Source organism: Lycorma delicatula, chromosome 2 (assembly GCF_047948215.1).
Source record: "Lycorma delicatula isolate Av1 chromosome 2, ASM4794821v1, whole genome shotgun sequence".
Classification (NCBI taxonomy): Eukaryota; Metazoa; Arthropoda; class Insecta; order Hemiptera; family Fulgoridae; genus Lycorma; species Lycorma delicatula.
Window position 1 is genome coordinate 49,665,863 of NC_134456.1, and position 21,592 is coordinate 49,687,454.

At 32.4% G+C, this 21,592-nt stretch overlaps 1 protein-coding gene across 1 annotated transcript in view; it reads left to right on the forward strand.

Moving 5' to 3' along the window:
- Positions 1–741: 741 nt before the first annotated feature.
- The window catches only part of Pde9 (phosphodiesterase 9), a 503,564-nt gene continuing 482,713 nt past the window's right edge, over positions 742–21,592 (forward strand). Inside the window, exon 1 of the mRNA XM_075357846.1 lies at positions 742–790. The gene's annotated coding sequence lies outside the window, so the exon portion shown is untranslated. The remainder of the gene's footprint in view (positions 791–21,592) is intronic.

Here is a 21,592-nt window from a genome sequence, read left to right on the forward strand (position 1 = left end):
TCTGGGATGAAATGAGAACCTTCTTCTGTTTTTAAACTGATATTAACAAAAAAAAATGGAGGAGGATTTTTTAAGTTTGAGAAAAAAGAATTTTCAAAAAGCAGTTGTCATCTACTTCTTACTTCCTTGTACAAAGTAAAGGAAGTATTGTGATCACCAAAAATTTCGGTTTTCAGATTTCAACGGAAATATCCATTTTGACCATCCCTGAGTCATTTTGACTAGTTTCGGCGTGACGTGTGTACGTACGTATGTGCGTGCGTATGTACTTATGTATCTTGCATTACCCAAAAATGATTAGCTGTAGGATGTTAAAAGTTTTGATTTAGGATTGTTGTAACATTTAGTTGTGCACCTTCCCTTTTGATTGCAATTGACTTGACCAAAAATGCCAAGAAAAGCCCAAAATTAAAAAAATTAGGATTTTGTACTTTTTGTTAACTGCAATAAGGCCTCATTGAGAGCTTTTCATTGATATATCATAAGTGGCAATTATTTTTACTGGTTCCAGAGTTATAGCCAAATAAAAGATTAATTAATGAAATATTTGGGTCTTATATATGAAAAAATCAGAAGTTGTTAGAGAAATAAGTTTTTATGTACTTTTAAAATTGTTTATATGCAATGTAACAGGCGTACAAGAAAGTCATGTAGTGTTCACATCAGATTTTTTTTTTTTTCAGGGAAAAATAAATGTAGCTATTTTTTAATTATGTAATTACAATTTTTCTTATTTGTTACAGGATATGAGACTTAGTCATTTTGGTTTGACTACTGACCCTGATCAATCGTAAGTCTAACTATTCTGTACTTTTTTCTCGTTGAATTAGTATTTTTGACATATGTAGTATATTATTGTTTTTACTTCAAATTCTCTCAATAATTTTTTCGTAAAAACAAACAGTTTCTGATTATCAGAAGTTAAATAATTTTAGGCATAAGTAACTGTCCAACTAATTCGAGCTGATTAAAAAATACAAAAAACAGTAGCTTAAATAATTAAATAAAATTTTATTTATTTGAAAAGTGTACTTAAAACCACTATTTATATATAAACTTATAAAAAGTTGCTACAAATTTTTTTCATCGAATAATCTCGTTTTTAATCTCGGAATAAGTCCGGTATCTATTTTTCTAGAATAAGGAATTTACCGTATAAAATCTATTCTATTTGAGATATTATCAACAATTATACACACGAAAAAATGGATTACCGAACATTATGCTTATGTTTCCCTTTCGTAACTATTGTAGAAAAATAGAGGAGGTATAAAGAGTATTGTAATCTGTTATTAAATCAACCCCTTTGGTTATTGATAGTTCTTGACACTTTTTGGTTTCTAGAATCCAAAAATACAAAAGCTTTGGTTTCAAATATTCTTCTTGCATGCGTGTTTTGGCATTCGTTTGGTTTTATCACATCCATATCTGAGAAATATATTCGTGCAAAGAAACGTATTGAAAAGCTCAAAAAAATGACCAAAAGATTTTCTTGGTAAGGGGATTGATTTTACTGCATTAAAAAAAAAAAAAATGAAAAAAGACTAAATAGTTATTAAAAATTGAGGTAGCGGGTAGAATATCTTAATAAGGATTGAACATTATACAAATTTTACACCGTAGTGGATTATTTTTCACAAATATACTGAAATATGGAATTAAGCGTAGCGAATAACTCCATCCCCTATTATAGAAGGTTTATAATTTTTTCCTGTTACTTACTATGAGGTTTTAGAATTATCATGGTAGAAGGAAAGCTTATGAAGAATAAATGGAATTTTTAAACTTGGAGAAAAATTTAAAAGAAAATTGGACTTAAATATACAGAAAGAAAACATATATGCAATATGTACAAGATCAGGTAGCAGTGACAAGAGCAGAAAATTTAAAAGGCCAATTCTGATTCAGAAGGAATTAAAAGAACGTAAAAGGAATGTATTTTCTCGTTATTTTTCAGCATGACCTATAAGAATTTAAGGAATATTTGAAAGCGGAGTAATTATCCAAGGAAAAAAATAAAAATTATGAAATTGTTCTTTTGGAAGAAACCAAAAAACAGTTTACAATAAATTTTGAATGGGATGTATTCATTGCCAGAAGAGAAATTCAGTTTACCAATGAAGTAAAATTAAGAAAATGAATGATATACGATAGATAATAAAATAATAAAGGATTGAATATTAAGTAAATATAATGTACCAGACATTACAGAATTTAGGAGACCTTACAGAGCTTACAGGATAGAGGAAATAGAACACGGATTAGAGGTAGATGGGCACAAGAAAGGAGAGGTTTCATGTAGAAAAGATGTCTTCAGATTTCATACAGAAAATATTGATCTATGAATTAGAATAAAATTTGTATGGAGAATACGGCTCTATGATAGTGAAACATGGGCAATAGGAAAAGCAGAAAGTAAGTGAATTTAAGTGGTTTTAAAGTATAATGTTGAAAGAGGATTCTGAAAAATTGATTGATAATAGGTCTAAAAATAGATTGATAAAACACAAAATCAAAAGATTTTAAGACGTATACATAACATACATATATATAACATAACATACATATACATAACATAACATACAAAAATTTGTATGCAGAATAGGGCTTTATGATAGTGAAACATGGGCAATAGGAAAAGCAGAAAGTAAGTGAATTTAAGTGGTTTTAAAGTATAATGTTGAAAGAGGATTCTGAAAAATTGATTGATAATAGGTCTAAAAATAGATTGATAAAACACAAAATCAAAAGATTTTAAGACGAATCGGTAGGGACCGAAGCTTGTGGTACGAACTTGTAGCGACGAACTAGCTTAGTTGACCATAAATTATGTGTTAATACATCCAGTATTAGTTAATTTGATCGTAGAGAGATGTGAGGAAGGTAAATTGTGAAAATTAAGAAAAATGAAGATTGGATTGTGTAATTTATTTTTCTTTTCAAGTTTTCATTAGATTATATTGTAATTATGTATTATATGATACTTTTAGATTATTTATTCTTATTATGAATAAACCACCGTGGGATTAAAACAAGTTTTTTTTGTAAGGGGTTGATAGATACATTTTATGTAATATTGTCCTAATATTGATTACAAATGACAAAAAACACTTTAGCAGTTGGTTTAATTGGACTTCGTTTTAGACACTTCCGTTTTTATAGATTTCATCTATCATCTATCAGATTATTTTTTAACAGTTATCATTTTTATTATTTAAATTGAGTTATTTTGTTTGGTTCTTTTTAATGAAATGTTTGTAAAGCGGTTAGTTTGACCTTTAGATATAATATATTCGTGACTTTCATTAACCATAGACTGATGAACGTTTCTGTTTGGGATCATCACCGGCGAAGTATAAACCTGATTCCAGTGGTAACTATATTCACCGTTCTCATATTTTTCCTGTTGTGATATACTGCAGTGGAATTACTTTTATCCGTACAAAGGTTATTTCCCTGCATACGTTAATATTGCTATTATAAAAATGCATTGAACCAAAACAATAAAAAGAAAAACTAAACAACCAAAAAAACGTTTATGACAGAAAATCGATCGATACAAATTATTTAATAAGTAGAAGTACTATACTGTTAATATTATTATTTTCTTATTCCTCTAACAAAATATTGCTAAATATAATTTAAATGGCAATGATTTTGGTTTAAAAGTTTTTGTCGATAAGCGAAATACTCTTTTAACCAAATTTTTTCCTTTAATAATGTGAGTGAAAAACGGGTATTTTTATTACATATTATATGATTGGATTGCACAAACACATCTGAAGCCTCTTCTCATTTGTGCATATAAATGCATACATAGGTGTACACATGAAAATGGTTAATTCCGTAATTCATTTGCCATTACCTTGTTTAATGCTTTCTAAATTTGGACATGAAAGAAGAAACTAGTTTTCATTTCTTCGTTTATTGTGACTCAGCTATCTTATTCATGCGCACGCGCGCACTCACACACTATTAATAAATCTGCCTACTGTGTTGTGAAGTACATATAGTCAATAGTGTGGGAGGATAATGCAATTTATTGCACTATCCCCTCTATAGCAGTCTTTCTTATGCTTGTGATGCAAATATACGTAAAGTACAGTGTACTAATCAGTGTTGCTTTCTCTGAGAGTACATATCTCTGTTTTGAACAGAATGAATAGTAATTGAGAACTAAATATCATTTACATTTCGGTAGGCTTAAAGTAGTAATGTATTTAGTTTAGTAAAAAAGGGAAAAAGGGAAAGCTATCTTGATCTAATCTTCCTTAGTAAGAGGAAGCGGTTTATATCGTCTCATTTACGTATATGACAGATAACAGACAAAGAACTGTAAATTTATTTTCCATAATAATTTAGTAGAAGAAACAGCATGATTACGAATGCGTAAAAGTCAAGTATAAATATATTAAGCGTTTCATACTGTATTAAGAAAGGGATACATTAATTTATCTATTTACAATATTTAATGCGTGTAAAGTACCTTAGGTTCAAGAGCCACCAGACACAGTTGATTTCCGTGAGAATAACTTTGTCCATTTTAGAGCTTCAATATTTTGTTCAAACTGAAGGGTTATATTTTTTGACTAAAAGTCATTATTTTGGTAGATTTTATTTGCAAATACATAACCGTTCTATTTGGTCAGTGAAAGAGGGAAACAGAGACTTTATTCTTCTTTTTCCTTAGTACACCTGAGTGAACCTAGTTGTTCTAGAGAAGCCGAACAGCTGTACTTTTTTTCAGGACTATTTAAATGTGCCTGTAAGCTGTCTTATATAAACAGTATACATTCATTAATTATCAGTTTTAATTTACACCTTTATACGGATATGTGAGTATATATTATTTTTACTTTCTATCAGATTTTATTAATAAAAATTTGTAGTTTTAAAATCTGCATCAGTGCAAGAAGAAACTATTTTTGTTGGGGAAATACTGCTCTTATTAAGAAGTGAGCGAGTATAATAATTAATTACAATAACTGCGTTAAGTATACAAGAAAAGAAACGAGAAACCGAGTAGTCTGGTTTACTATTGCTGTTATGTTATTCGGCACCTTCTCAGCTTAATACGGTCTTTCTCTTTTTATCGTTTTGGTATTCCCTTTATTGAATTCTTAATTAAGCCTTCCGGGTGAAGCGTTCTTCATCCTGTTCGTCTGTTGTTCTCTTTTGCTATGTTCCGTTCTGCTATCCGCTAGTACCAGGATATACATTTTTTTATTTATTTCGAACACGTTTTTGTTTGAACCATTTGTGCAGGATATAGTATATATCTTTTTGAAATAAACAGCGATTCAAAATACGAACGAATTCTCACATTTATTTTTTATGTGTTCATATTTTTCAATGGAAAGTAGATTGTTATAGACGCTGTACTGTTATTTATAACTAGAATTAAAACTAACTGCACAAAAAACAAAAAAAAAAAAAACAATTTTCTGTAGGTAATTTCTTTCATTAAAATGCAAAAGCATTTTCAGGATGATAATTCTTCTAGAGAAAGGGAGATGTAGATTTCCTTTTCGGCAATTCTACTTTTTTGGGTTTTTCGGTTTTTGTTGCTATTAGTTTATAATTTTTTATTTTTTAACATGCATCTTTTTTATTATACAGTTTGCTTGCAAATTAATCATACACGTCTTTCTTCACATTCAATGAATATTTTATTTTTTTATGGAAAATATAGTATTTCTTTTTTTTATATTGAGTAACTCAATATCGAGTTAACTCACTCAAGAGTTTTGAAAAAGGAATATATCCGAAACGTATCATATATGGTTTAAAAATCAGAAAAAGTGCGACAAACTTTATAGATTTTATAATTAAGGTTTTTGGTCTTATATTTCGGATTGGCCTAACTGATTTTCTTCAAATTTGGCTGAAATATTTGCTTGTCTATGTATGGGACATTGATGATATTAATTTTTTTCAAAATTCGTTAAGGAGGTGGTATTATCACGAAACAACCAGTTGGATTTTCTTCTGGGGCGTTTTAGATAAAACTTTATTAAAGCAAATTTGTTATCTATAATATATATATAAATAATCCAATTATTTTTCTCAAAAAATCAACCTCCCCATCTTAATATTAAAATATATGTTATTTGTTATTTTGTTTTATCTCTCCTCGTTTTCAATATTTTTCAATGATTTTTGAAAGTTTACAGTTCATATATAGAGCTGTCATTTAATATCTACATTTTTTTTTAATTATAGACTCCGCACCGAAAAATCTAGAAACGTTTTTTGAAATTTCTTCTCTTTCTTATTTTATGGTTAAATTCCTCTTATAAAATAATTAAAATAAAGAATTAAATTGTGAAAAAGTTTATATAAAAGAGTTATTTCAATTTAGAACGAGTTACTTCCTCTTTTAATGAAAAGTTTTAAAAAAGAAAAGGGATCTATTTCTACTTAGAATAAGTTATTCGAAATTGTGTAGTACGTAGAATCTATTTGGTTCTGAACAATTTATTTGGTTAATATAATATTCATTTATTGTTTGAGAAGCTGTTGGTTATATTACAGGTTGGTTATATGTTGGTAATATAACAGGATTCTGAGTATAGTTTACATATACTTGGCATTTTATTGTGGAAAAATTAAGTAAATATTACGCAGTATTCTAAAAGAACAAAAAACAGAAGGTTTAGCGATTTTAGATAGAGATTATACAAGAAAACTTTCATTAAGTTTAACTATTGAAGTGGGCATCATATGCCCCTAGCTGCAGAGTTTTAAAACCTACAAATACAGTATTGGGAAGCTGCTACCATAAAACATGTTGAAACTTTTATTTAGATTTTGAGTGCGACGTTGAAGGAATTTCTTCAAGAGTTCTTCAACAGTGAGAGCGTTAAATGTAGGTTTTGTGGTATGCATTACTGCTGTACGTAATGAATTCTTATTTCTGTATTTGTCACTAGTGACTAAGCTCTTATTATACTTACACCATGACTCTTGCCTTCTAGTGTTCATACCACGATTTGGACTCATTATCTGTTGACAACTTATGAAAACTGATAGCCCATATAGCTTTTTGCATATCTTTAACACCCTGAAAATTATTTCTAATAGCTTTTCCACAGTAAGTTTGTGTTTGGTCAATAACACCATCTGTCAATCTGTTTCTACCTCCAAGTCCTTTACCATCTTCAAGTTCAACTTCCTTATTTTTTTTTCAATTCCCTCAGCATATTCTCCATTCTGTTTTGCACCCACCCTACACATTTGTTTTCAAACTGATTCACATTAATTTTGTCAACATTATTCAGACATTCAGTATACTCTTTAAGAGTTTCGTAGATTTTTTCTTTGATGAACTTGATGGTTGTTCAATTTCAACAGTAGTAGGTTCAGGAGACAATGAATTTTCGGTTAGTTTCTTTTTATATTCTACCGTACTGTGTATAGTGTATTTAAAAAAATATATATATACGTCCTTGTCTAAGGATTTTTAAATACGCAAAAACAATAACAAACACAAAAAAAAATCGAAAATACAACTCACAGTAATATTTTTCTATAAAAATAACTTCAAATTGTTAAAAAACACTTCTCTGGTTGCAGAATGTAAACAAAACAGCTCCTGTTACTAATTTAAATAAAGGGAAATACATCATTTCTTACAAAAAAAAACAGAAATAATACAAAGAAATTAAAAAAAGTAAAATTACCAAAAATGTTTCTAAAGTTCTGTTTTCCCATATTAACATGTATTTACAAAAAATATTCGATTTCTGTAAATAATACAACGATTTAAAAAGGAAATTCGGGACAATAATTTAAAAAAATCGAGAATTTAAAAAATATTTCGTTCTCTATTCTCTCTTAATAGTTCATCAACATAATACTTTATTATTGAATTTCTGTGTGATTTAATATGCCATACGATTGTGGTTTTAAACATAGTTTTAATAAACAGAATATTGTTCTTTTCTAATCAATTAATCATACCACTTTTCCTATCATTTGAATTCGGAGGCTTCTCTAGAAGTGAATTCTGGTATGGCGCATTATCGATAACAATCACTGACAGGGAGAGAAGACCAAGAATTAATATTTCAGATGTCCTCTTCGTAAAATTATTGTTGTTGACGCTGTCGTGATAATCTCCATTTTTTGAACTCATTTTCCAAGTTAACATAGGGTTCGGAATGTACCCTGTTTCTCCTCCAGGATGGATTATGATTAAACGATCAACAAATGTAAATGTTCCGATTATGATTAATCGGAACATTTATTCCTACACCACTGACATCCAGTCACGACTGTTGTCGATTGGGATGTTAAACTATTCGATTAGTCCAAATAAATAATATAAGAATTTTCTTTTCTGCAATCGGTCATTTTTAAAAATAATCTATCCTCTTGAACCGGATGTATTCTTTCTCAATCAAAAGTTTCCTCCTATTATCATCAGTTTTACACCACATAGCCTAACTCTTTCAGGATAGCCGCTGAAACGATGGAAAATCACATTTTTTTAGTATCTTTTTTAATTCGATCTGTTGATCTGAAATTTATTGGTTTGATAAAGGTACTTTTTTACGATTTCTGAATACTTTTAAGTTAATCTTAAGAAATTATGATGTTCTTTTTGTGTCCTGAATATATCGTATATATATAATATATATATCTTCTCATTTATTTATTATTATTTTTATTTTTGAGTAATCTCAAGTAATTTTAATTTAAAGTTCAAGATTAGGATGGTTGCTTTCATGTACGACTGGTTACCAGTCATATTATATTATATTATTCAAGATTATCTAGATCCAATTAAATTTTAATATTGTCGGCTCTTTGATACGTTTCCCGGCATTCTACCTTGATCTGATTAGCAACATATACATGTACGAAACTCAAGAATTTAATAAACTAAACAACAAACGGAAGAGTTTTCATAACGACCCTCATTCAGTAAAACAGCTGTATTATATTTATTTATAATAAATATAATAGTTATAAGTATGTATGTATTAATACAGCATAGATGCTTCAAATATCATAGTAATTGAACTTATCTTTTCTACAGTTACAATTAAATCTAGATCTATCGATTAGTATTCGAATATTTTAGTACAAATATTTACTGTAAAAAATCTGAAGTCATCAACGAAATGGTTTATTTATGTAATTGTAAACCAAATGTTTCAATGTTTCAAAAAAGACCAAAATGTTTCGATGGATAGATTTTATTTTTTGGCTGGACTTATTCTTTTTTTCTGTAAGTTACTGATGCTTAGTGCTTGGATGAAAAAAAAAATTACTTTTTATTAACGTTGTCGTAAGGAATTATTATTGACAGTGAACGTATGAAATAAAATTCTGCTGTATAGTGTACACAATATGGCGTTTGAACGAAAATGTTATAAAAATGCTTTCTTTATAAATTTTCATTTGACTGTTTACTTTTTATATCTGTAATAGTATTAAAATTATACGTACATTTATTTATTTAATATATCCTTAAAATAAATTTCTATCTAAGTTCACCGTTTTCCACCTAGCCTCTATAACTTTTTCAAATATTATGTCCTTACGCGCGTGCATCTTTACAGTAGGAAGAGATTGTAGTTATTTTTGGTTTATTTCTATTGGTGTATACTCATTGAGTATCTCATCTTCTTATTTTTTCTTTTCGCTTTACTGCATTTCATTTCGATATGATATTCAAAAATAATAAAAAACATGATAAAGTTTACTCTTGGATACTCGCAACGATATAAGAGATATTTTTCCAATTTTCTTTTTTCTTTGAAGTCATCGCTGATTTCACTACTTTTATTTATAAGAGAGAATTCATTTATGTTAACTCGTGCCGAGATTTAATTCCGTTTTCTGAAAATGAAAACATTTTACGAAGTGCATCCAGGTCTGCACTGGATATATTTCTCTGTTACACGTTATTTTATGTTCTATTTATTTATATATATATTTTTTATTTTATCTTAGAGTATAACTTCGTATTTCTATATTTCTATAAATGAATCTTCTGCTTCATGGTTAAAACCGTATATATTGAGTCAGTTTGTTTGATACGGGTAACCGGCCGCTTCAGGGCATTCATCTTCCATTTTCGAGAAAGGTTGTCTTAAAGAGGTTAAGAGGATCGTTCACACCCTATATTCATTTTTTTTTATTTTCAAAAGTATGTTTATTACATGCATCACGGTCCTTCAATTTAAGAAAAAGTCATAGATATATGGTAACAATGCTAAAAAAGTAAGGTAGGCCAAACTAAATAAAAAATTAATCTCTGGATATAAATATAGAATAACTGATTATGTTAAACTCTATTTAAATAAAGTTAATTTAAACTCTATATAATTGGCTTAAGTATGTATATATTGCTCCATATTTGTAGAGGTATGTTAATTCGTTTAGAAGAGTAGAATGCAATGTATAAAATATTCGAAAAAAATTAATTTTAAAAATAGGCTTTTATTTAACTAATGAAAATGCTTTAACCTTAAAATATTGATAAATAAAAAGTATGTAATATATAAATTAATAATATAATATTATAGAATTTTGAATATTCTTCTTTGTTTCTTCCGTAATAACTAGAGTGATTGTGAGCCAGTGTAACATAGTTTTCATCAGTTAGATATTTAAAGAAAAAATTATTTGTAAGTTTTCTAACAACCAATTTGGCCATTGTTTACTGTATAATTTATGAAGTATAAAAAAAAAAATTATTGTTCATAATGATAGGTTTCATTACTTAACAAAAAATGAAAAATTTCTAATGTTACAGTTTTGGATTATAGGTCTTTTTCTAATTCTGTTTAGTCTCCGGAACCACCGTAAGGTACTACTTCAAAGGGTGAATGAGGATGATATGTATATGAATGTAAATAAAGTATAGTTTTTCTTTTTTTCTGTACTCCCCTACGCCGGACCCGCAATTAAGTATAGAACAGCGTAGGAGATGTCCTTTCTACTCTAATAGCCCTTCCCACCTACCGGCAGTATGTCCGGTAGGTGGCTGCCGGTTTGATCTTTTTTATATTATACTAGCTCTACCCGCCTCGCTTCGCTGTGGCACATTATGGTTGCATGGATGAGAAATGAGAAACAAAATAAAGCATACGTTTCATAGAAGTTTAATTTTGCAATACTTGTGGATATATAATATTTTTTGTTTTTCCACTGTTTGTGTAGATATAAAGGCTATCTGGTTTGCCGACTCGGGAACACGCAACACACAGTTGCCCATGTGAGAAGCAATCCGCATCTAAATCTAAACCACACAATTCTAAAGATTGATCTTGACCTATATTGATTGTGATTGCAAATGCCAATTGAATTGGGAATTGCAATCTTTTAAATTAAAATGGTGTATCGGTCGGGATTATGGGTATTCGAGGAATGAGGACATCTTAACCTTTGTAAGGCCTCGTTAAAATCGTTGCTTCCACTACGTTATTCATCAATTTCTTAACTGCAAGTCGCGTGCCGTTGCAGAGTTTTGGTTGATTAATATTCCGCAACAGGATAATTGTCATTTTTTGATCGAACCGTTGCTAGAATCAATCTAATGAGGAATGTTTTCCCAGTTCCTCCTGGCGCATCCAAGAAGAAGATCCCCCCAACTCCGTCATTTATCATTTGCATTATGCGATCATAAATGCCTTTCTGTTCACGCGTTAATTTGGGAATGTTTGATTGGACATATGACTGAAGATCACCAATGTTGTAACTCTGTTCACGGCGTAAATCCACATCAAATGAAGCAATCGCAGCTCGGGTGGGTGCTGGCATTCCCAATTGACTAAGAACTTTATTTGCAATAGCTAAGCACTTGTCTTCAATATTTATAAATGCTTTGTTGTAAATGCTTTCTGTAAATTCCATGGTCATATTGGTATTTTCTAGGCGTAATCTATGCAAAATATCCTCAGTCATATGCGATCGATATCTTTCCCATAATTCTGTAGGAGATGAAGGGAAGCAAGCGGTCAATATAATTATGAATAATGCGCGAATTTGGTTTGGATGTGCAGTGTTGCACGCGTCATTAATACACATATATCCCACTGTTGGTCGTTTTCTAATAAATTCAGAGCTTGGTGAAAGGCGCAGCTCAATCACGACACGATCACACAAAAGTATCTCGATTAAAGTGAATATTTAATTCAGATTGTATAATAATCTGAATCAGATGCAAGTGGATACGTTTTTTTTTTTTTTTGTTAATAAACAATGTAATTGAGAACAGGTATTGTTTCACATGTGACTGGGGTTGTCGTTAGCTAGTATGGCGAGTGTTCCCCTCGCTCCCGGCAGATGGCGCGGTCACTGGTACACAGCTGACCGTTTAAAAAACTTTTCTCGCGGTCGCGGGCATGTGACTGATGCGAAAAATAGATAAAAACAATCTTTGATGCGGGGTTATATATCATGATAAATTTTGAGCTCAATCGGTGTAGAACATTTTGAGTTTTTGAAGCGTACACAAACGAACTTAACATTTTTATATATAAAGATTTGTGGGCTGCGAAAAAAGCCCTAAGTCGTGCGAAAAAACACATCATTTTAAATGCTTACAAAAGCAGAGTAATGCTTACTAATGACAGAATAATCAAACGGCGTTGATTTCAGATGTTAATAAACTGCTAGCGTAAGTAGAAGTTGTGCTGCTTCAGTGTACAACGTGATTCTCGAGTATGAATCTACTAATGAATTACGGTCTCCAAAGAAAACAAAACCCCGCAGGTCAATTGAGAAAAAGGTGAGATTTTGATAAAAACGCGATTCGTAAAAAAATTACACGAATTTGAATTATCTAGAAATAGTTTAGCGGTGTATTATGTCCTTTGGAAGAGAATTCGGTTATTGTCTTCGACAACGCTTCTTATCATTAAACGAAAAGAATTCCAGCCGTGTTATAGAAAAACGATGATATCAAAATGTGGCTTAGTTCAAAAAGAATAATTTTTGAAGAGGTTTAAGTTAATGTTCAATCATTGCAAAGGGTTTCGCGTATTAAAAGTAATTATAGTCCGTATAATATTGGTTTGACACACAACGCCATATTGGTAAGCCGTGTTTTTATTCGGTTCCTAACGAATATGTTTGCTGGCCTCCGTGGCGCGAGTGGTAACGTCTCGGATTTTAATCCGGTGGTTCCGAGCTCGAATCCCGGTCAGACATGGCACTTTCATACGCTATAAATCATTCATATCATCATCTGAAGCAATGCATAACGGTAGTTTCGGAGGTTAGAAAAAACAAAAAAAACGAATACTTAGTTGTGTGGTTTCAATGTTACTATTTGTGAATTTTGTTCTTTGCTTTTACATAGAAAAAAACGCTAAATGACCAAAAACGATTGTTTGGTCATATATATGTAAAAAAAATCTAACAAAGGATTTTTTGGTCATTATGTAGGGATATTATTTTGTGTGTATTTGGTTATTTCGACTTTTTTTGTTTGCATATTCTTAAGTCTATCTGGGCTATAAGAAAGTAGGGTGTTTTAATTTATTTGCTGTAAGTCATCCTTCTTGGTGGCTATTCTTTTTGTTTTGGTGTTTTTTTAAAAATAAAATACAGATGTTTTAGCTGTTAAATATAATTCAAAGAAATTTGTTACTTAATCAGTTGTGATTTTGTTTACATTGGCAACGGCCATACGGGCTCTTTGTGATTGGTCGTTGTGTTTGACAGCGGCCATCTTGCATTGATCTGATTGGTTTTCCTTTGTTTACATTTCCATCTGATTTATTAGCCTCTTATTTATTAAAAAACTGTACAAATTAAAAATAGATAGATAGATTTATTAAAAATAGATGAAAACAATTTTTGAAGCGGGTTATATATCGTGCTAAAATTTTTTTTTATCGTGTTTTTAAAAAAAATAAAATACAGATGTTTTAGCTGTTAAATATAATTCAAAGAAATTTGTTACTTAATCAGTTGTGATTTTGTTTACATTGGCAACGGCCATACGGGCTCTTTGTGATTGGTCGTTGTGTTTGACAGCGGCCATCTTGCATTGATCTGATTGGTTTTCCTTTGTTTACATTTCCATCTGATTTATTAGCCTCTTATTTATTAAAAAACTGTACAAATTAAAAATAGATAGATAGATTTATTAAAAATAGATGAAAACAATTTTTGAAGCGGGTTATATATCGTCCTAAAATTTTTTTTTATCGTGTTTTTAAAAAAAATAAAATACAGATGTTTTAGCTGTAAAATATAATTCAAAGAAATTTGGTCGTTGTGTTTGACAGCAGCCATCTTGTATTGATCTGATTGGTTTTCCTTTGTTTACATTTCCAAATTAAAAATGTACAAATTAAAAATAGATAGAAAGATTTATTAAAAATAGATGAAAACAATCTTTGATGCGGGTTATGTATCGTGCTAAAATTTGAGCTCAATCGGTGCAGAACATTTTGAGTTTTTGAAGCAGTATACAAACGAACTTAACATTTTTATACATATAGATTAGTAAGCCATTACTATTAGCAACTCATTAGAGTACTCCACTTCCTATGCAGTTTTTAGCAGTGTTCCTATATGAGGCTATGCAGTTGTCATTATAAAAAAAACTACTCTAAGGGGTCTCCGATCCCTCATCAAGAACGGCCCACCACGGCGAACCGTCCTCTCCAAATCGAGGCTGCCCTCCCTAACTAAACACACGCGTGGTTATACACGATCGAGGTCCCAACCGTCCCGGGATTTTGTCTTCAGTATTCTAGAGCTAGCTTCTCCACATTTCCCCAGGCCTGCCTACTGGAAAGCATATAACCCATAGTTCTCCCTGACTAAGCCAGGAGTAAGCCCTGGAGTAAGCCAGGTCAAACCCAGCTCCTGTCTAACACCGTCCTACCTACTACAGTGGTATATGGTGTGTTCCGGTGTGTCCTGTGACTCGCAGAATCTACAAGCAGAGGTAGCGCGTTTACCAAACCGGCACAGGTACCCTTCAAAATCCCCATGCCCGGTTAGCAGCTGGGAGAGGTAGAATGCCACCTCCACAAAGCCACGCTGAACCCACAGATCAATGTTATGTATAATGCGTCTTGTCCATTCTCCCGTAGGAGAAGCATTCCAGACTTCCTGCCAATCTTTCAAAAGGATTTGTCTAGCCTCCACTTTAGGCATTCCGTTGAAGTGTTGTTGTACAGCCTCAGGTCGACTGTTCCTGAGATATGTGGTTAATTGAAACCCAACCATCAAAGAACACCGGTATCCACGATCTATTATTCAAATCCGTATAAAAGTAACTGACTTTACTAGGATTTGAGCCTTAGAACTCTCGACTTCGAAATCAGTTGATTTGCGATGACGATTTCTCCACTAGACCAACCCAGTGGGTATGGATTATAGGCCTGGTAGAATTTTAATAAATTTAAAATATTTTAATAATTTATTAAAATTCTTTTTGAACTGATAATTTAGAAAATATACTGAGGTAAAATATTTTAATATGTTTGATCTGGTAGATCGAAAATTGGAATTTTTTGTGAAATATGACATTTCATTTAAATTGATTGCTCAAATTTATCTAAAAAATACGGTTTACGCGATCTTCGGTTTTAATTCACTGGCTGTAAAAGTACGTATGTAATACTATTAAATGGTAGCAGTGATATTTAGTTTATTTCAGTCTCTTACACCCTCTTTCCTTAAATTCATTGATGTACAAGTACATAATCGCATTTATTAAACGTAGCTTCAGTCACTGATATTGCATTATTACTCTACATCTATAAATTTTCAGAATGATGCTCCCTGAGACATTGGGGTGTTACAAAGAGATATAGTTATGAAACATCCTGAGAGGACTCATTTCAGGTGTTTTGAAGCCATAAATAGTGAAAAATACAGATTATTAATGGAGTTTACGAGAAGCTTACTTAAGTACGGCACACTTATATTTCTCTCTTTCATCACAAAGAAGATGTATAAATGGGTGTTCGCCCAATTTAGAGTTTTTTCCTCTACGCTGGGAAAATTATAGTTATTTTATAAGTTAAATTTAAAACTTTTAAGATTATCTGTCCGGCTGAAACTTCTTTATCGACAGACATGCAAGAATATTAATCTATCATAATTATATTGCGATAAAATAAAAAAAATTCTTTGAAGCCATTTAACATTTAAATTTTTTTTTGTTAAAAATTAGTTTATATCGGCGCTTAAAAGATCTCTAAAAACACAGTATATATTTTATTACATTTATAAATTTTTAATGGTATTCAATCAAGTTTACAAAAGGTAGAACTTTAATAAGGTAGCAACAAAATTTTTCTCTGTTGTATTTTCTTAGATAACTACATTGAATATGTATTGTGTTGAATATTATACGACAGACTATAGGCGTAACTTTTATGATTTCGAATCTGCACATTTTTTTATTTCTGAATCGTTGGAGCGGTGAATTGTCTGTTCAGGTGAGTTATGAATAATATTTTTGTGTACAGAGAATTCTAGTTAGATAAATAATGGGTTACAACAAATTTTTACAAATTTGTATGATAATATTTAAGAATTAACGATAGTTTGAACTGCTCAGATATAAAATATTTTTAGATATGAAATAAGACTTGCTGAGATATGAAATTATACTTGTTAAACGCTAAGTACTGTAACAAAAAATACCAAAGTAAAACAAATTTACTAAACTTATAGCAAACCTGCAGCAAAAAGCGAAACTTAATCTGTGCGTAAGTTTCTGAGTCTTTATTGGCTAATTCCCAGGAAAATTTACTCTAAGATAGAACGTATAACTCTAATATACTCGTAGAAGAAATGATCCGTACTGTTATGAAACTGGCTGAGCTATGCTTGTTATTTCAGAACTTGATACAGTAATTTTAATCTGATCATTATTGCCTAATGTATGTTTCTAAATTAAGAAAGGTACATAATTCTTGGCCGAGAACTCCTGCTTTAATGCTGCCTAGTCCGTACAGAAGAATCTATTACAACAAACAATAAAGTAACCCACTATTTTAGTAGACTGTTTCATATACTATACAGTGTTTTTCTGTAACATCCGGTGATGGTAGAACAGGATAGGTAATAGCTGCTTTAGGGCTGATAACCGTAAATATAAGAGAAATTAAACAGGAAATTAATTTGAAACGGTAGTTTTAGCTGAGTTACGCGGCGAAAAAATGTTAGGATTTTTTGTCGTTTCTATAAAATTTTAATTCACACAGATAATTATTGTACGTAATTGAATTTAACTCTGTACATTCAGTTTCGTTGTTTGATGCGTTTTCACGAGGAAAAATCTTCATTGTCACAGTATCACAGTAAATTACATTAGATGTTATAGCTTAAATATATGGGATTCGTTTTGCGTCATTATGATAAAATAAATTTTATCATAAAACTTTTTATTAAAAAAAAAAACCACCGTGTACAGGAACCCCTTTGAGATTTTTTTTACGTACGAATAGATGAACGGGATCAAAGTCCCCGTACGCCATATTGTTAATTAATTGTGTACTATATTCTCAAAGTACCACATTCATATTTCTTTCCGTCTCATATACTCAACAGTATTTATGATCAGATATAAATATTTTATTTAAAATAAATAAAATACTTAGGAATCGGAGAGTGAGTAGTTAACTAATTTTCCTTTTATTTGATTACTGAACCGAATGAATATATTATTACGCGGCTACATGATAAATGTACGGTATTCTGGCGACCGGTATCGTCGCATGGCGGGTGTCTTTTCCTACGGTGTTAGGATTCTGTGTAAGCTAAAACAGAACCTCCCTCAGCCATTCTATTTAGTCCTGTAGAATTACCTGGATTATCGCTTTTTCTAGGTTAAGTCCAATCAGAAACTTACGTGGGTTCGTTGACACGACTCAGGAGTTCCTCAGAGCTCTGTTCTTTTCGCATCAGACCTTCCTGCTTCTGATTACGTCATTATCACATCATTTGCAGATGTCACGGCAATCTTAGTTGATGATGAAGATCCGAATCAAGCCTCGGCTAAACTGTTGTCAGAGTTAGACGAGAACAGTGCGTGTTTGACGAAATGGAAAATGAGGTTGAATCAGAAAATCGAACCATGTGACATTTTCGATGAAAGGAGTGATTGTCTATGGGTCCACCTGAATGGGGTCTCAGACGGATTGGGTACGGTACGTTGGCTTAAACTTGGATCGTCACCTTACGTGGAAGGGCTACGTGGTAAAAAAAAAGGAAAAAGCTTAAGTATAGGGAACTAAACTGGTTGTTAGGTAGAAATTCACATTTATCGTCTAATAAACTACGGAGTTATCCTTGAGCCTATGTTGGTATATGGGATCTAGCTATGGGGTCATCGAGTAACAGCAATATTGAGATAATTCAAAGATTCCAAAATAAATTGGTGAGAACCATTACAGAGGCACCAAGGTTTGTTAGGGGTAGAGAAATTCATGACTATTTAGGATTACCTTCTCTTTACGAAGCGATCCAAAAAATTGGCTTCCAGTAAAAATGAGGTAGACAAACATGTAAATTATCTGGAAGGAAATATATCGGACAACAGCGATGACATCAGACGACTGAAACGTTTTCCTGTGCTGAACCTGGAAGTTGTAACCAGAAGAGTGACCTGGAGAAGGAATCTACAATTGGGAACACAAGATGACCCTGTCACTGTGTAATGAATGTCACTTTGATAATTTACGAATTATAGGTATTTCTCTTTACCGACGAATATTTGTTTTATCTATCGTGCTATTTTAGCTTATTGATATTGATGAAATTTCTTTTATCTTTCCTTCATGCGATTTGTGATTTATTTCTAGTGCTATGTTAAGTATTGAACATTATTTAGACCACCTGCAGAAGTGATTTTCTTATATATGAGATTTTCAACAGTTTAAAAATTAAAATTTTCAAAAGTTTTAATGAGGAGTTTCATCGGGGACCTCTCATCACCTGATTATTGCGACTTAAATTTACTTATGGTCCCCTGTGAGGTACCGATTATAAATGCTAACAGAGAGACAAAAAAACTTTTAGCGTTGCAAAAGAAGAATTATTTTTCTCTGCGGAAGGGAATTAAATGACATTTTATCATTTTCGGTCTCTTGAATGATTTTCATCTTCTTTTCTACGCCTTTCTATTCTGTATTGATTTTTAATTTATTACATTCTTTATTACTAATTATTTGTTTTATGTATTTTAAATTTTTATTTCTCCGTTGAATTACACTAGTAGTGATGTTTATATAGCCTCTTCAGAGGAGCTATAAAAGTTAATTTATATCTAAAAGGAGCTATGCGTTTAAATTTTGGTAAAATTATGTTGATAATTCAGTAAATAATAAGTTAAAATTAAGAATAAAGGTGAAGATTTAACATTAAAGCACTACGATGATAAATTCAGAACAATTAAATAATTAATAATTATTTAAATATTTTATACTGTACTCCAATTTTATTTTCCTTTGAAAATAAATCTCTGTTTTATTTATATTATTTCTGATTATCCTATGTATGGGAGAAGCATATATGAAATGTCTACGATAAAAGTAGGCATTTCAATCTGAAAACTTTTGCGATCGGTGGTTTATAACTTTGACTTGTCTTTGGTGTTTTATAACTTTTGTTAAGTTTGGGTGTTTTAGTTAATGACCTACCAACCTACTTGTTCTGAATCCACAGGTTTATGTTTCCCCAATCAGTCTTCTAATGATTTCAGTTTGAACTTTATCAACATTATCTAATTTAAACATCTTTACATGATTTTTCAACGAATACCTTTATTTTATTTTGGCTTTTCTATGATCCATATTCCCACTACCCTAGTAAATCGCTGAATTTACACATATAATTAAAAACAATTTTTTTAAAATCTTTCTTCCTAGATCTAGGTTGCTACTGAATTTTCTGAGTTGAAGTTGTCCTATCTTGTAGGTTTGTAGGGTGATCCATCCCGATTGAGGGTTGAATTACCGTACCATGCGTATTCTTTACAAAGGTGTCTGTGAGGCCATCATGTTGTACGCTGCGACCGTCTGGGCTCATCGTTTGCAATTTCAGAGCTATAGGGACATTCTGTTACGAGCCCAGCTTCTTCTGCTATCAGCTGTTGTCGGCGGTTACAGGACTGTTTCGCGAGAGGCAGTTACTGTAATCGCGGGCATGAAGCCAGTGGATATTTTGGCTACAGAGCGTAACTAGCGGTTTATTTCTAAGAAGGAAGACTTCTTACCTCCGGGCGTATGCGGTAAATTGAAGACAAAGGTTTTGACTCTTGGAAAGCTAGGTGGGCTGAATCTTCTACTGGTCGATATATGCATGGTATCTTTCCAAATGTTAGGGAATTGCGTGCTATTAGTTGGGTTTCCCCCAATCGGTATACTACTCAATTTCTGTTGGGACATGGTGTCTTTAGGGGCAGTTAAGCGAGGTTTAGGTTGGTTGATTCCGGCTTATGTTCGGAATGTAGAGTCGATGACACGGTGGACCATGTCCTATACATCTGTCCCCGGTACGAAGCTGAGCGTACCAGAGTTGTTAGGGAAGTTGAGAGAGTACACTCCTTTTTGGATCTGCGAGTCAACTGGAGGACTCGCAGTGAGTGGACGATTGTGGCTGGCTTCCTGAAATTCCTCGCCCAGTGCAAAGCGGCTGAAGGGATTTAAAGTAGGAACCCGGGTGGCTAGGTTCCGTCTGGGCAGTTGATTGGCCGAAGGTAGGCTCTTAGGCAGTGTGCCTCGGTTAGATTAAGAGGTGTCATTTTGATATTAGAATTAAGCTGTCGGCGGAGTTGCGGCCGCTGCCAACGAGCATGGTATTCCTTGTCCAGGGGATGCGGTCGCGCTTCGACGGGAGCATTTGTTTGAGCACGACACTGTCGGCGGAGCGTGGCTGCGTGCCGCTTCGGTGGCATGCTGTGGCGTTTCGACGGCGGTTATTGGAAGAAGGTGAATGTCACGCGGGACTCCGCGATGGAGCTGAGTGGGAGTAGGTAATTCTCCTCTCCCCGGTAGACTGGAACGGAGTCCGTTAGCTTGAACGCATTGTTGAGTTACTATTAGCGGGGATTTTTAAGGGAACTAGGACCAAATTTCGCTGTGATTAACACTTTTAGTGGGAAATTTGTTGTAGTGTATATAGTTTGCCTCGAATCCGAGACATTCAATGAATTGGCTCATTAATGGTTAGAACTAGGCGCGGGGTCTTCATTCCGCGGTTAGGCTTCTAGCTTAGTTCCTGAGGGCGACGTGGTAGCTGCAGGTGTCCGTTGTCTTCTTCTGAAGGCATAAACCTAAAACTATTATCGGGGTGAATTTACCGATGCAGATGTCCCTCGGGGCATCTGCATCGGTGGCATCTCTGCTGGGCCTGAACTGAACGCTGTGGTGTGCAATCAGTTTGAGGGCGAGAAGATGTCCTCCGTTAAAGTTCCTAGCCACTACTGGCTAGGAACGATGGGGGTGGACCGGACACGCTACGAGGCGGGATCTTCTCCCTCGGGGGGGGGGGGGGGGATCGAGATGTCCTATCTTGTGTTAATATACTTTTAATGTTACCTTACATATTTCATTATTTTTTGATTTGTGTTGTTTAATGAAAATATTCGACTTCTGTTACA